Source organism: Aquarana catesbeiana, linkage group LG02 (assembly GCF_042186555.1).
Source record: "Aquarana catesbeiana isolate 2022-GZ linkage group LG02, ASM4218655v1, whole genome shotgun sequence".
Lineage (NCBI taxonomy): Eukaryota > Metazoa > Chordata > Amphibia > Anura > Ranidae > Aquarana > Aquarana catesbeiana.
Genome location: NC_133325.1, coordinates 237,305,530 through 237,322,529, shown reverse-complemented (window position 1 = coordinate 237,322,529; position 17,000 = coordinate 237,305,530).

Here is a 17,000-nt window from a genome sequence, read left to right as displayed (position 1 = left end):
GGCATGTCACAAATGAGGTGGTTCTTGGGCAGGTTGCATTCTCTTTGAATGTCAGCCAGCCAAGCACTGGCATTATATGACCAGCGGAAATGACCACAGACTTTCCTGGCCTGCCTCAGGAGAACCTGTAAGCCAGGGTACCTGCTCAAGAACCACAGCACCACCAAATTCAGGATGTGAGCTAAACAGGGAACATGTGTCAAGTGTCCCTGTCAGAGGGCGGAGAGGAGGTTGGTGCCATTGTCGCATACAACCATTCCTGGCTGAAGCTGACAGGGCGTCAACCACCTCTGAGCCTGCCCCTGCAGAGCTGACAGAATCTCTACCCCAGTGTGGCTCCTGCCCCCTAAGCAGACCAACTCAAGCACCGCATGGCATCTTTTTGCCTGAGTGCTTGTGTAGCCCCTTGAACGCCTATGGAGCACCGCTGGTTCAGAGGAGAAATCTGCACAGGAAGAGGCCATAGAGGAAGAAGAAGAGGAGGGGGTGGAGGAGAGAGCTGTGGCAGAATCACCACTAGGATTTTGGAGGCGTGGTGGCGGAACAAGCTCCAACAATACTGAACCCTGTCCTGCATCCTTACCAGCTGCCAGCAGAGTTACCCAGTGCGCCGTGAAAGAAAGGTAACGTCCCTGTCCATGCCTGCTGGACCATGAGTCAGCAGTAATATGCACCTTACTGCTGACCACCCTGTCCCACGAGGCCAAGACATTGCCTTCCACATGCTGGTAGAGAGCCGGAATGGCCTTCCATGAAAAGAAATGGCGTTTGGGAACCTGCCACTGAGGTACCACACATTCCACAAATTCACGAAAGGGGGCAGAGTCTACCAGCTGAAAAGGCAGCAGTTGTAGTGCTAGCAATTTGGCCAAGCTAGCATTCAGACGCTAAGCATGTGGATGGCTGGGACTGAATTACTTTTGACGGTTTAGCAACTGGGGTAGGGAAATTTGCCTGCTAAAATCCGATGTTGGTGTACCGTTAGCAGATTGGCCGCAAGTACTTGGGACACCTATTTCTATACCTTGATTCCTCTCAGTGCAGGTTTCTGAGAGGACTGGAGGTATAGTGGGGTTGGAGATCCCAGCTTATGAGGAGCAAGATGAGGTCCGCCTTGTTCTTTGATGTGGGTCTTTTAACTGCTGTTGCCAACGAACTGCATGGGAGGTCGTCATATGTCTGGTCAAGCATGTGGTGCCCAAGCGGCTGCTGTTTTGGCCACACTTGATACGCTTCAGACATATGTTGCAAACAGCAATGGTGCGATCTGCTGCACATGTGTCAAAAAAGGCCCACACCAAAGAACTTTTCAAAATATGTCGGGAGTCAGCAACGCCCTGCACCTGCTTAGCTCTGTGGTGTGATGCAATAGGGTGGCTGCCCTTAAGCTGCCCCCGGAGGGCATCCTGCCTCGTTGGAGATGTGCCTCCTCCTCCTCTCTTCTATCAGGCACCCAAGTAGATTCAGTGACCTCATCATCCCCTCCCTCCTCATCACTGGAGCAAACTTGGCAGTATGCTGCAGCTTGGGGAACATGAATGCCAGTTTCTTGACCTTCTTGAGCACCCCCTCTCTCTAGGCTCACGTTACTCCCTTCCTCAACCTGGGTACCATCATTGGAGCCTTCAAATCGCTGCGTATCCTCTTGCAGCATGTACCCGACACTGTGGTCGAATAGTTCGGGGGACTCCTCCGTGCATGATGGTGGGGCTAGGGAAGGAGTGACTGTTGACATGAAGCCAATGGAATAGGCCGCTTTGGCAGCTGCATTGGCAGGCAAACTACTCTGAGCCTGGGTGACAGAGGATAAGGAGGATGAGGAGGGCTTTGTTATCCATTTCACCAACTCTTCTGCATGTTGTGGCTCAATAACACGGGCAGCTGCAGAAAAAAAGGACAAGTGTGCCCCACAGATACGTGCTGAGGATGCACTGTGTCCATGACCAGCACTGTCGACTGTAGACACAGAGCCTGCTTGCCCTCTTTTAGTGGCCTGTGAGCGTCTGCCTCTCCTTGGTGGCCTTCTGGATATGCTGTAAATTTTGTTTAGCAAAACCACACTACACTGTATTGCGTACTGTCTAAACCTCATAGAGAAATAGTGCTGTGCAATTCATAAATGTCCATAAATATTTAAAAATATATCAGAAAAGCCCCAACAGGTGCATGTGGGGACAGCACGAATCCCCACTGGGTGCGGTGACACACAAAAAATGTTGAAAAGTCCGGTGATTGTGATCCCTCCACCACATATATAGATGGCCTCTCACCTCCAAAACTCGACCTGAAACAGGTCACAAAGCGATACACAAATCCCCAGGTAAACACTTCCCAAGTCTCCACTCCGGTATTTATCCTCAGATCCACACTCAATAGGGAAATCAGACTTGACGGCATTCTTCAGGCAATGTGCATCATACTGGGCTGGGGTTTTCATCAATGCCAAAACAACTTCCTCTAAGTTGCTTGATAGTGCTTTTTTCAATGCATCATCTAAACTCTTTCCTGTCTGTTGTTGATAAGCCACTATGATTTGCTGGCGTTCACTGTTTGTCCTTTTAGTCAGGATATCAATGATAGTGCCTTCATCCACCCCTTTAGCTTTTATTGCTTTATCAAGATTAGCAGCATCTGTTGCAGGATTGAATCCAGATGTTGCCTGTAGTGATGGTCCATAACTGTCAGCCTTGTGATAGCTTCAGACACTGATGGATTACAAGCTGGGAAGTACTATGTACACCACCAGAAAAGTAGTAGCAAGTGCACTAGGGGTGCACGGTACTGTGTACACCAACAGAAGTGTAATAACAACTATGGGTGTACTGTATGTATTGTGTACTGTGTACACCACCAGAAAAGCAACAGCACTAGGAGTGCATGGTACTCTGTACAGCAACAGAAGTGTAATAACAACTATGGGTGCACTGTATGTATTGTGTACACCACCAGGAAAGTAGTAGCAACAGCACTAGGGGTGCACGGTACTGTGTACACCAGTGGTTCTCAACTCCAGTCCTCAGGACCCACCAACAGGCCAGGTTTGCAAGATAGCTAAAATACATCACAGGTGATATCACTTGCTGCTCAGTGATTGCAGTATTCTAGTCTGCAACTCCCCAAGGTAATACTTAAAATCTGGCCTGTTGGTGGGTCCTGAGGACTGGAGTTGAGAACCACTGGTGTACACCAACAGAAGTTTAATAACAACTATGGGTGCACTGTATGTATTGTGTACTGTGTACACCACCAGAAAAGTTGTAGCACTAGAAACTGCACTACGGGTGCATGGTACTGTGTAAACCAACAGAAGTGTAATAACAACTATGGGTGTACTGTATGTATTGTGTACACCACCAGAAAAGAAGTAGCAACTGCACTAGGGGTGCACGGTACTGTGTACACCAACAGAAGTTTAATAACAACTATGGGTGCACTGTATGTATTGTGTACTGTGTACACCATCAGAAAAGTAGTAGCACTAGCAACTGCACTAAGTGTAATAACAACTATGGGCGCACTGTATGTATTGTGTACATCACCAGGAAAGTAGTAGCAACTGCACTATGGGTGCACAGAAAAAGTACACCAGGAATGGCCTGCAGTTAGATATAGCTAAACTGGATGCAGTGGATATATATATATATATATATATACAAGACTGTCTGTATATATATATATATATATATATATATATATATATATATATATATATATATATTACATACACTGCAGCTAACTGAATAACCTGCCTGCCTGAAGTATATTAGAAAAAGTACACCAGGAACGGCCTGCAGTCAGATATAGCTAAACTGGATACAGTGTATATATATATATATATATATATATATATATATATATATACACACGAGACTGTCTGTATATATATATATTAAATACACTGCAGCTAACTGAATAACCTGCCTGCCTGCTCAATCTAAATTACATTCTCTCTCCGTCCACACCAACAACACACTACAAGGGCCGACAAGCAGACAGCCTTATATAGTGTGGCCCCCTTAGCCATGATTGGCAAGGCACCCTGCCTTTGGCCAATTATGGCTCTCTTAGCTGAGGGCGCTGGGATTGGCCAAAGCATGCAGGTCATGGTGCATGCTTTGGCCAATCATCATACAGCAATGCACCGCGCTCCCGCGGTGCATTATGGGTCATAACGTGCCACTAGAATTTGGCGCGAACGGCCCATTCTATTTAACCAAAACCCAAAAAAAGTCTATGGCCCTTGGCATAAAATGCACAAATGTAAACATGACCTATAGTAAACCTTGTTAAATGGACTGTAGTTTGTTTCTGCAAAACTGAAAATGCACTAAAAAATGCATAGGTGTGAACCAAGCCTCAAAGCCTTTCTTTAAAAGGTGAACTGAATCAGATTGGGGTTCTGCTGCTGTATGTAAGTCAAGCTGTTGTAAAAGAAAAAAAATCAATGCCACAGCAATATATGTGCTGCCAGTGTATGTTGTTGCTGAGACTGTTCATAAATATCATACTGTTCCATAAAACCATAAGCAACCCCTTCCCCCTTCCCAATACACACATTATTTTAAGAATTTGTGGTATTTTCAATGTTGTCCTTGTCACCGCATAAAAAGTCTTTCTCCTTGCTGTATTTTTTTTTTTATTCAGTGGTACATGGTCATTATCAAACACCTGGGTTTCATTACTTTGTGCAAAGAAGCCTGAAAATAACATTTTCTTCACAGCAAAATGGGAGCAAGCTTGGTCTGTAAAAATAAGATGAAACAAAAAGAAAACTAATGCAGCCACCACATCTAAAAATTGGATATGTTTGTCCATTTCACATCTGTGTTGGTCAATACGTGATGCTCTAACTCTGGGAACATCAGTGCTACTGGAGGGTTCAGGATACCAATATAACCATAAGCTCTTGTGACAACTCTATAACTTGAGGGACATTGCTATCTGGTAAGAGGCTTGAGTGAATCACCATGGTGCCGAGTGCTGTTGTTCATAACTCTTTGAAGCTGATGTTGGGTTCTTCTATCTATACACAGATCCAACTATAACATCTTACATGAAGTGAAATGTTCATGGACATTTTTTAGCGCTGCCCCTGTGTCAGTGCCCAGCTTCCCATGCCATGTTCTTTATAGTAGTTTACCTATTAGCCTTAACATTATTATTATTATTATTATTATTATAATACAGGTTTTATATAGCGCCAACAGTTTGAGCAGCACTTTACAACATGAGGGCAGACATTACAGTTACATTACAATTTGGTACAAGAGAAATCAGAGGGCCCTACTCGTTAGAGCTTACAATCTAAAAAGGAAGTGTCAATTGATACAAAAGGTAATAGCTGTGGGGGGGATGAGCTGATGGAGGAAGTAAAACGGTGTTAGAAGCAGGATAGGCTTCCTTGAAGAGAAGGGTTTTCAGGGATCATCTAAAGATGGATAGATTAGGGGACAGTCGGACAGATTGGGGTAGGGAGTTCCAAAGGATAGGAGAAGCTCCGGAGAAATCCTGGAGGCGAGCATGGGAGCTGGTGACAAGGGAGCTAGAGAGTAGGAGGTCTTGGGATGATTTGCCATTTGCCAGCATTTAATAAGTTCATTAGTTCAATAAAGCCTCAAAGACTTTAAGAGAATTTGTCTCCTAAGTTTGGGTTCATCGAATTTTGAACAAGATTCACTGAAACCTTGGCATTTTATTTTTGTCCAAATTCACCCATCACTACTTTAGACCACTGATCTCCAAAATGCAGCCCTTTGCTTGCCTTTTTCTGGCCCTTGTGGCACTGTTGCTCCCACTGACACCAACGATGAGGCACCAATCCTTCCAACAGTGGGATATAATACCTTCAACTGACACCAACAATGGAGCACTATTCCTGCCCCCCTTCCTTACACCAACAATGAGGCAATATTCCCCACCCAACAACAACAATGGGACAATATTCCTCCTCCTACTAACCACAGGTGCTATGTCTTCTCTTTTTTCTCACACTGACCACCAAGCCTGAAGCATTTTCTACTCTCACTGGCCACAGTCCGGACTGCCTAAAGTCTGAAGGACAAGTAAACTGGCCCTTTGTTTAGAAAGTTTGGAGACCCCTGATCTAGACTATAAAAGGCTTTAAAAAGAAATATTTTCATAAATATTGTTGTTGAGCGTTTGTTTGAAGTGGTAATCAGTGAAACCTGGATCAAGAACACAAACCTCTAGCACAGCGACGGTAAAGGAATAATCTATTTTGGGGTTTTATTGAAAATATTTTGTTAATCATTATATAAACCCCTCGGGATGTAGAGGAGTAAATGTGCACACTGGAGAATGACATCAGAGTTGGCAATTTGTATCTGATAACTCTTGAATTACAGTTTTGGCAAGCTCCAGTATCTTTAGGGTGTTGGCATCTTGCAGTGTGGATTTGATTGCTAAATATCTTTTCCCTCTCTGTATTGGACTTGCTGAAACATGACTGTATGCTACCTAAATTATAAATCTTTAATCAAACAATATTTCAATGCAGAGAAAAAATGTAAACACTATAACAATGATTCTTATATACATAAAATATTGTATGACCAATAACTTTTCACTGAAGACACAAAGAAATGTGCAGCTGTGGGTCTTAACCCTATCCTCACCAGACGGCCAAAATAAACTGTGTGATTGCTGAGCACAAAAAATTATTTTGGCACAATTTTGTGACAATCTCACAATGCACGGGTATGAATGATTACTAAAACGATCTTCATAAAGCTGGCAGTGCTACTTCCCGAGATCCACACAATGGAAAATGTCAGATAAGCTAGCAATGTGCATTATTTTCTTTCCTGACATGCATTTAAGATTCAGAGACGTTCTTCAAAGGAACATATTGTTTGGAAAAATCAGGTTCCATTGAGTCTTTAGGATATTACAGTATACAAGTACAAAGCCCACCTTTTTTTTAATTTTTACCTTTATTTAAAAAATTACTACAGCAAACGCATAAACAAAGCTGAGCTTACCATAATCACCAGTGGGCAGATTTTGCCTTGCCCCTATCTACAAAATTACTGGTTTAGCTCTCTAGTATTAACCATGAACTGAAATAACAGCTCTGGGCAGACTAATATACCCAGCTATACAGCAAAGGATGACATACATGGCTCTACAGCCAATGTTTTGATTTCCTAATACATACAGTATGATGAAACCACATAATAAGGGAAAAAGACAGTGACATCTGACATGTCTATGGAGAACTGGCAACCAGAGAAAATAGCCTTGTTATAATTTAATGAGAGGGCAAACCTAGCCAGATCAGATGATTTGCATATTTGTAAAAAAAAAAAGGTGTTGCCTGTACCAGAACTGCCTTGAGGGGAGCAGTAAGAAACAGTGTATGCAGGCTCATGCAAAATGTGTGCAGATAAACACAAAGGGGTGGATTTACTAAAACTGGAGAGTGCAAAATCTGATGCAGCTGTGCATAGAAACCAATCAGCTTCCAGGTTTTTCTGTCAAAGCTTAATTAACCTGTTCCCATCCCGCGTATAGTCAAATGACGGCTGCAAGGTGTCTCTCTTATCCTGGGCGGCAGTCATATGACATCCTCGACTTCCTGGCTGCTAGGGAACGCGCTGAGTGCGGCGTCACTCGGGAGCCGATGCGCGTGCCTGGTGGCCGCAATGTCCGCCAGGCACCCGCAATTGCCAGTCACAGAGCAGGGACGTGGATCTGTGGGTGTGGGAGGTGGATCTCCCCTGTCAGGGGAGAGGAGACCGATCGTGTGTTCCAAGTACAGAGTAACACCGATCGGTCACTTCCCCCAGTCAGTCCCCTCCCCCCACAGTTAGAATCACTCCCTAGGTAACACATTTAACCCCTTGAACGCCCCCTAGCATTAACCCCTTCTCTGCCAATGACATTTATACAGTAATCAGTGCATTTTTATAGCACTGTTCGCTGTATAAATGTGAATGGTCCCAAAATCGTGTCAAAACTGTCCGATCTGTCCACCGCAATATTGCAGTCCTGACAAAAATTGCAGATTGCCGCCATTACTAGTAAAAAAAAAAAAAAAAAAAAAAAAAAAAAGATGCCATAAATCTATCCCCTATTTTGTAGGTGCTAAAACTTTTGTGCAAACCAATCAATATTATTTTTTAACCAAAAATATGTAGAAGAATAGATATTAGCCTAATTTTTATTTTTTTTTAAATTGGGATATTTATTATAGCAAAAAGTAAAAAATATTGTGTTTTTTTTCAAAATTGTCAGTCTTTTTTTGTTTATAGTGCAAAAAATAAAAACAGTAGAGGTCATCAAATACCACCAAAAGAAAGCTCTATATGTGGGGAAAAAAAATGATCAAAATGTCATATGGGTACAGTGTTGTATGACCGTGCAATTGTCATTCAAAGCGTGACAGCGCTGAAAGCTTGCCTGGGCAGGAAGGGGGTGAAAATGCCCTGTATTGAAGTGGTTAAACAAGCTGAAGTCAGAGGCTGATTTGGCTACCATGCACAGCTGCACCAGTTTTTGCACTCTGCAGTTTTAGTAAATAAACCTCAAAAGATTTTTAAGGAACAGCATTACATCCCTCTTATTATTATTATACTGGATTTTTACAGCGTCAACAGTTTGCACAGTGCTTTACAATATATGTTACAGTACAATAAAATACAAGAGGGATACAAGGGCCCTGCTCATAAGAGCTTACAATGTAATAGGGTTGGGCAAGTGGTAAAAAAAGGTTATAACTGTGGGGGATGAGCTGATGAAAGTGATAAAAGATTAGTTGGAGGCTTGATAGGCTTCCCTGAAGAGATGAGTTTTCGGGGATTGCCTAAAGACAGCCAGAGTAGGAGATAGTTGGATAGACTGAGGTAGAGAGTTCCAGAAGATGGGAGAGGCTCTGGAGAAGTCCAGGAGATGACCATGGGAGGAGGAGACAAGAGAGCTTGAGATCAGGGAGCCTTAAGAGAAGCGGAGAGGATGATTTGGGTGATATTTGGAGATTGGTGATGTGGCTCAGGGCAGAGTTGTAAATGGCTTTGTATGGTGGTGTTAGTATTTTGAATTTAATTCACTGGGCAATTGATGCCAGTGTAGAGATTGGCAAAGAGGAGTGACAGACACTGAGTGATTGGTAAGGCAGATAAGTCTGTCAGCAGCATTCATGATAGACTGAAGAGGGGATAGCCTATGGAGAGGTAGGCCTATGAAAAGGGAAAAGGGAGTTGCAATAGTCAAGGCGAGAGATAATAAGGCAGTAAATGAGTAGCTTGGTGCTTTCATTAAATAAATAGGGGAACATTTTTGAAATGTTACAGAGGTGAAGTCTACAAGTCTACATACATTCTTATGACAGGATATCTTCTAGTGCATATATTTGCCAGTAAGGCCCCGTTTATACTTGACGATTTAGAACTGCAGGCAGAATCACTGTGATTCTGCCTGTGATTCCAAATCATGGTAAAACGCACAATGTGAGTTCGGGTGCCATAAGTCATAATGTGGTTTGATTATGCCACGATTGTGCGAAAGAATCGTGCAGCAAAACGCGTGTTAAAAAATCGTGCTAAGCTTGTTGTCTAAAAAAGAGCAGGAGCTTTATCTGGGTGACAAACAAGCATAGGGCAGCCTATTGAAGTGAATAGGCTGCCCTATGCATGACACATGGAAATGCGTGTAAATTTTGCTTTAAAGATCACAAGCAGAAATGCTTGTTCCAGCTAAGCGAGATCTGAACAGGGCCTACATGAACAGAATTCTCGTCTCCAACAATATGAGGGAATTATTCTGTAAAGTTTAAAGCCTAAGTTTAGTCAAAAATAAAAATTAGCACAAGGGATATTACGTACTATCAGTCTGATGAGTACTTCATGCTGCTGTCTCCTGCTTTAGTTGAAACCTTCCTCCTCTGATCCCCCCACCATCAACACAATCTTCTGGGGTTGCGGAGGTTATTCAGGCGGAGGGACATTTCATATGCACTTGTCCAGTGTGCCGACTATGCCCCCCCCCCCCCTTTCTGACCCTTTTCTTTATTCATAGAGGCTGTACTGCAGCACCAGTCTATGTACAAAGCCATTTCTACAGGAGTGTGTGTTGGGAATAATACAGTATACTAGACTTCAACTAAAGACACTTTGCATTGATATTAAGTTATATTCTTTGTGCTGATTTTTTGTCTCCGACTAAACTTAGGCTTTAAAGGCCAACTCCATCTTTTAGAACAGTGGTCCCCAAACTGAGGCCAAAGGCCGAATGTGGCCCTTTAGGCACTATTCCTCCTACTGAAACAAACGATGAGGCACCATTCCTTTCACAGACACCAATAGTGGGCCATTATTCCTTCTACTGACGCCGATAGGGCATAGTTCCTTCCACTGACACCAATTATATGGCATCATTCCTCCCACTCCGACCAATGATAGGACATCAATCCTCCCACTGACACCAGTGATGGTGAACTGTTCCAGCTACAAACATCAATGATGTGGTACTATTCCCCCTTCTGCTGACCACATGTGCTACATCATTTTTTAAATCCCACTGACCACTATGCCTGAGACTTTGTGGACTCCCATTGATGTTGGGGCATTCTCTCATCACTGGCCACAGTCTGGCCCACCTCAAGTCTGAAAGACAGTAAACTGCCTCTTTATTTAGGAAGTTTTGAGACCACTATTTTAGACCATATTATGTTACAGTCATATCTAGGGTGTAACATGTAGTATTGTTGCAAACTGCTCTTCCCTCCACCACCCCCTTACTATGACTCAAGAAACCTTAAGAGATCTATTCTTCTCTTGTTTGTAGGGCAATAAAAAAGTAGCTTTCCACATAATGTAGCTAATATGCTTCCCCCAATGGAACATTCTAGTGCAATTTCTACTGAAATTATAAAAGGTGTAGGTCTTGTATAAAAGGGTGCCATCATCAGGTGTGCGTTAGCATGATGTCTTTGATGTCTGCTTTTCTGCTGTATACGCCCCCTGTATATCATATATGTATTTTCCCTCCTGGTAATTATTTCATATATGGCCAAGCTATTTTCTTGCACTGAGACACAGGGTTAGTCATGCTGCACCACTAAGTAGGAAGCATTTTTTTTTTTAATAATGCACACAAAATATTATTTACATTAAAGGGGGTTGTAAAGTCAGAAGTTTATTTTTTTTTATCTTAATGCATTGTATGCATTAAGATAAAAAACCTTCTGTGTGCAGCAGCCGCCCCAGCACCCCCTAATAGTTACCTGAGCCTCATCTCTCTCGAGTGATGTGCATGAATTCCTCGGCCATCCGGGACTCTCCTCCTGAGTCACAGCAGTGGCACCATTGGCTCCTGTTGCTGTCAAAGTCAGCTAGCCAATCAGGAGAGAGAGGGGGTTTGGCTGAATCAGGGCTCCATGTCTAAATGGACAAAGGGAGCTGTGATTGGGCTTGGGTGCCCCATAGCAAGCTGCTTGCTGTGGGGGCCCTCGGCAGGATGGAGGGGCTAGAAGCACCAAAGAGGGACCAGAGAAGAGGAGGATCTGGGCTGCTCTGTGCAAACCCACTGCACAGAGCAGGTAAGTATAACATGTTCGTAATTTTTAGAAAATAAAAAACGGGACTTTACAATCACTTTAAGTTTGTTATCACCCAGTACCTGGTGATGGTTGTGTCTGGTGGTGGTGGTTGTGCCTGCAGCTATAATATTATTAAGCTGGCCATACAAAATTGTTTTTTCCATTCAGCCTGCAGATTCTTTTATCCATGCTACACAGCAACGAACCTCCTGCTGCTACCACAATACAGTAGATGAACAATCAAATGCAGGCACTGTTCGGCTGATAATTTTTCAGTCAAGGCATATATGATGGGAGGCAGCCGACAGTTCATTAGGAACCAGCCGATATTTGTTTCGTGTTTGGCCAGCTTTAGTGCCTCTGAGGAATAATAAGAATGATGCTAAATTAATCACATTCTAAAATCTCTGCTATCACCTTGGGAATGCTCATCTGTTGCCTGCGGCCTCATTCACAGGGTTTGAGACCTAAAATATAGACTTGCATAAAATTCCTGCATGTATCCCTGCCAAGTCGTAGGTGGTGCAAACACCCAGCCATAGAATGGCTGTACGCATCCATGCGTGGTATAAAACAATGCATCAGCATAAACATGTGCATATGACATATTCCCCAAATGCAGAAATCCTGCATTAGGGAAACATGCCATACATGCATGCATGTGTTTACACTGATGCATGAAGGCATCAGCGTATACCCGAGTACAGTCATTCACTTCTAGGGCGGCCTATATGGGACACCTGTAGCTCCCCAGGAGAGGAAAAAACAATGTGATTTTACACTAGACTACAGGATGCAAAGCTGGGACCTGAACGGCAATTGCTAGTCATGAACACTGACACCTAAGGAGGAAGAAGTAGTTAATCAACTTGGAGCTTGCACAGAGTTTGGACTGCTGGCTCCAATGGAGGAGCAGAGAAGTGAGGGTGTGCCAAGAAAGATGAGTATCAGTGGATGGGGGTTGCTCTTTTAAAAGAACCTGCAACTTTGCCTGGAATGGACACAGTGGCAGAGTCTCTGTAATAAGCAAAAAAAGACTCTTGGATTCATTGACGTTCTGGTGGAAACTGGTACCAAGACTTTTCATTTCATAAGAGAACCCACAGACATAATACCCCTAAATGGGGGAACAATACTATTCACCTATGATGACTATTTCTCTCCTACAATTGTTCAGCCTTGAGATAATTGCAAAGGTGGGGGTAGTGCACTGACATTCCCCGATCTTACCATTGTTAGGTGATGATGATTACCTTGCATGTCCATTTTTGGCTTCTGGCTGGATTGGAGGATAATTTAATGCAAAAACCATAGCACAGGACAATGTTTTGCAAATAAAAGAGCAATCAAACAGGTTTTCCTTGGTTTGATTTCCCTGTATAAGCTGGAGATGAAAGTGTCAGTAGCTGGCCTGTCCATCTGCTTTAGCCAGCAATTCTGGTTTACAGACTCCCAAGACAAAGACAAAAATAAGGGCAGTCCAACTACCATATAATGCTTATGGTCACCTTTGTATGGGTACTTCAAGGTGCTCCTTCTTGATTATTGACCAGGCTATATACCATGAAATCTACAACTAATAAGAACCTGACAAGTCATGCCTGGGGGGTCTTTATAAAGCCAACAGTCTGCAAAGACGACAGCACAGCCGGGGGCATTCACCTTCTTTCTTAGACAGTGTTTTCAGTTTAATGCAAAACAATACTAATTAGTTTACAGTCTACAAAGTTATTTTTACAAAGAGCTGCAGAAAGTTTAGGGTACGCTTTTATAGTCTTTCATATAAAGGGTGACCATACCAGTCTCATGTCAGTTCAGTAAAGGACAGAAGCTAGGTAATGTCAGACTTCCCTGTGGTCAATTACAAGGTCATATGATGGCATTTGTCATCACATAAAAATATTCTGAATTGCTGGAAATTTCTGTTTGACAAGGTCAATATTTTTGTTTTGTTTTTTTGCTGAAAGAGAAGTGTTAACTGTCCACTCATCAGCTGATCTGCAGGTAATAATATGGGCAGGTCTCAGCAGGTTTGAATAGAGGTAGAAAACGTGTCACTTTTCAGAGAGGCATCTGCCTATATATTGCCAGTGTAGGAGAAAGGTTAAAAGGTTACATTTACAGTAGTTCTGCTAAAAATCATGAAAAAATTGAAATTATTCCTTTGTTAGAAAATACTATAGCTAAAATATATTAAATGAAAGAATTTGCCTTCACCAGCAGTAGTAAAATAAGGAGATAAATACGATGTTGAGAATTAACTGACCATAGTACAATATATCATGTTCCTTTGTCATTGTTGTAAGTCAGTTAGATTCTAAAACAATGCCAAGATGTCCTTATCAGACTGACAGTTAAAGCCCCCTGGTCAATATGCAGATCAACAGTCGGTGCCAAGAAATGTTAACAAAAGTTGCTATAGAACAAATTGGTCAATTAGCTAACAAGAGGTTTTGCTGCTGAACTAGGGCCCAGTCAATCCTGAAGGCATTGAACATTTTAATGTACTGAAGCACTTACATCAGAGAGCCCATTCAAAATGAATGGACTGTAACTCACCTCATCGCAAAAAAAATAGATCCTACTGCATTTATTTGCAGTGCAGCAGACTGCAACATGTTTTGTGTTATGCAAGAGTGTTCTGGATATCACAATTGAGGTGGGTAGTGAATGCTACTTGAATCTGATTTCAAGTTCTGAACCACCACCTTTTGATATGCTTTGTGACTTGAAGTATGACTAGCTACAATCCTGTGATTTTGGTAAGCATTAGAGGCTCTAGCAGATTGATGCTTCTCAAAGGGGATGACCATCTCACCCAGTCAATATAATATATAAACTAGCTTTTCAATTGATTTAAATCTGAAGAAGTATCACATATGGTGCATCAAATTTACCATCTACTTTCAATTTACTGATCAATAACTGCACAGCCACTTAATGCCCAGAGATAAGGACAGTCCTCCAAGTTTTGGTCCACCAAAGATTTCTGCTACAAGGGATTTGCTTTCCTAAGTACGGGGGGTGATTTTTCTAAGCAATGCTCCTCCTCTCTATTTTTTTAAGATCAAGAACCAAATTATTATGCAATTATTAACTGATACTAGTGCAAATGACTGCTCACTGTACCCAGTGCTTTATAGTAAAAATATATGGATGTAACACAAATAATATACATTACTACAGAAAAAAGGACCTTGCTAATAAGCCATTTATAAAGGTCCAATTCACAATACGGGAGTCTACAATACAAAACACAGATTAGACATTGCAAAAGTCGCATTCTAATATAACAGATATTATGATCATTCTATAATATGCAGTGACCACAATATAATAATGCAATATAACAATGTATTTTTAATATACCACTGTGTGGAAATATAGTGCCCCAACATTGCACAATGCCACAAAAGAACATGAGGCTCACATTGCAACACAGTGCCCAAATATGAAACCTTTCTACTAACAATCCCTGGTGCCCAGGTATATGGGCTGGCAGCTACATATAGCACTGCTCCTCTTCTGCAGATGGGATGCATCTCACTCGCTTGTTGCGCTGATGATTCCTCTGAACTCCACGACCTGGAAGTGAAAGCATGTCTTTTCAGTGTCTGGAATTCCACGGACACCAGAGCGAGGATAGAAAATAAAATATATTGGGAAGATTTCAATAAAGCTACTGCACCACATTTCTGATGTTAATCCCTTTTGTTAAAGTATTGTGCCAAATGAATGAAGCATGACACTTTCTGACGCCGACTCGTGCACCAAATTCAGGTAGTTCAATGTGCTGCTTTTACATTGTGGCACAACAAATGTGCCAAATTAAAAATAAAATACCGACAGTTTGTATCTTATGAAAGTGGAGCTAATTAAGACCAATTATCTTTTGGCGTACAGATAGAGAACTTGGCAAAGACAGATCTTGCCAAGGTGTTTTGTGCACATTTTAAAAGTGGCACAGCATTCGCCAAATTCACGTAAAAAATTCTAGACAGGTACATGAATTTGGCACATTCTTCACCACTTTTAGAACACGAGATACACTTTTGCAAACTGTGTTTGCACCCGCCTTTATGAAATCCAGGGATTTTTTATATATTTTGTTATGTGTGGCACCTCAAAAGTTCAATTTATATTTTTGTAAAGATTTATTTTATTTACAGTAGTTAAGAATATCGACTCCACTATGCCACTTTGATTTTTAACATTTTTTCTGATCTGACAATCTGTTTATGGTACGGCACATTTATCCATAAACGATATTAAAAAATGTGTAACAAATATATTAAGAAAAATGTCTATATGCTTCTTTTCTAGTGATCATAAACATAACACGGCAATTCTCCTTTGTAATTGAACTTCACATATCTTTTTTTATTTTATCAGCCCTGAATAAAACTAAAAATAAAAGTCCTATAATAAGTTAATGCTAAGCTTTTTCAAGTACCCTATTGGAAGAGATGGACAACATTAGCTATGCCAAAAGATGCAACCTAATTCAAAGCTCCATAAATAAACATTATCTAGTTAGTATAAAAATATAACACACTGGCTTATTCAGTAGAGCATTAAAAACAGCAGGAGAATGTGCTAGGGTAACCAGTAGAAAGCAAAGCATCAATTTACTGCATCAATTTACTGAAGTCAAATCAGCATAAGATGAGTGCTGATTTGTTGCTAAGGGCTACTGCACTTTGCATTGGGATGGCCAAAAACTTAAGTGTGGAAAAATGTTTAGATTCCATTTGATTGGGGATTTATACATTTATAATATCATTGAGTAGGCCTGTTATGAATAAGGGAGGGCAGGGTCACCTCACATCTTCAGTAATAACTTATCTAAAGAAAAAAGGGGAAAAAAAAGAATCATCCAACATGGTTGATCACCATATCCCTCAACATCAATCAAGCTGGGGGTATAGAATGGAAACTGCTGATGCCTATAGACACATAAATTGTTGAACTTAAACTGGTTTGTGTTTTTGAGAACATTTATAGAACAAACTCCCGCAGAAACTAAAAACGGTTCAAATGTAAAACAACAGTTTAGTGCTCAAAACAAAAATATTCTATTTCACACACAGGCCATCATCAATAGCCATGGAAATGCAAATTGTAGTTTGTATTGTCGAAGCAGACAGTCCAGAAATGTATTTAGTTAAGCCTGCTGAGAACATGCTAGTGAACAAAGCAATGTGAGACACCTCCTGCTGTCTGTAAACATCATTTCTGTTTACTTTCCAGTAAACGGACTAGATAGAATGCATTTTGGGGAGAGGATTAATACATTATCAGTGCATGGACATTCAATGATGCTATAGTTGGATGGGTAATTAGGTCTGCAAACAAACAAGATGAATGATGCAGGAAAAAATATACATTCACAGTGTAAATTTTTTAAATGTTAAATCTCTGATTGGTATGAAATAATGTTGAC